Here is a 329-nt window from a genome sequence, read left to right on the forward strand (position 1 = left end):
CAAGAGCAGAAGGATCTCCTCACCCTGTCGCTGTTCATATGGGGGGGGGTGAGGATATAATGTATGCTTGGGTGTCGATAATGAAGATGGATTATGGAAGGAGGAGAGGAACGGTGTCAGGAGGAATGGACGAAGAAACAAGAAGAAAAGGAAGGGGAGAAGGAAGAAAAGAAGGATGTGAATAATGTATGAAGACAATACAGAAAAAAAGGGAAGGTAGAAGGAAGAAAGAGAGGATGTAAGGAAGAAAGACAGGAAGGAAGGAAAGAAGGAGGGAAGGAAAGAAAGAAGGAAAGAACGAAGCAAAGAAGGAAGAAAGGAAAGATGGA

At 43.5% G+C, this 329-nt stretch overlaps 1 protein-coding gene across 1 annotated transcript in view; it reads right to left on the reverse strand.

Annotated features, from left to right (window-relative positions):
* LOC119591947 overlaps window positions 1-329 on the reverse strand; it is a gene marked incomplete at its 5' end in the record, with an annotated part of 109,644 nt that overhangs the window by 108,602 nt on the left and 713 nt on the right.

Source organism: Penaeus monodon, chromosome 29 (assembly GCF_015228065.2).
Source record: "Penaeus monodon isolate SGIC_2016 chromosome 29, NSTDA_Pmon_1, whole genome shotgun sequence".
NCBI classification, from domain to species: Eukaryota; Metazoa; Arthropoda; class Malacostraca; order Decapoda; family Penaeidae; genus Penaeus; species Penaeus monodon.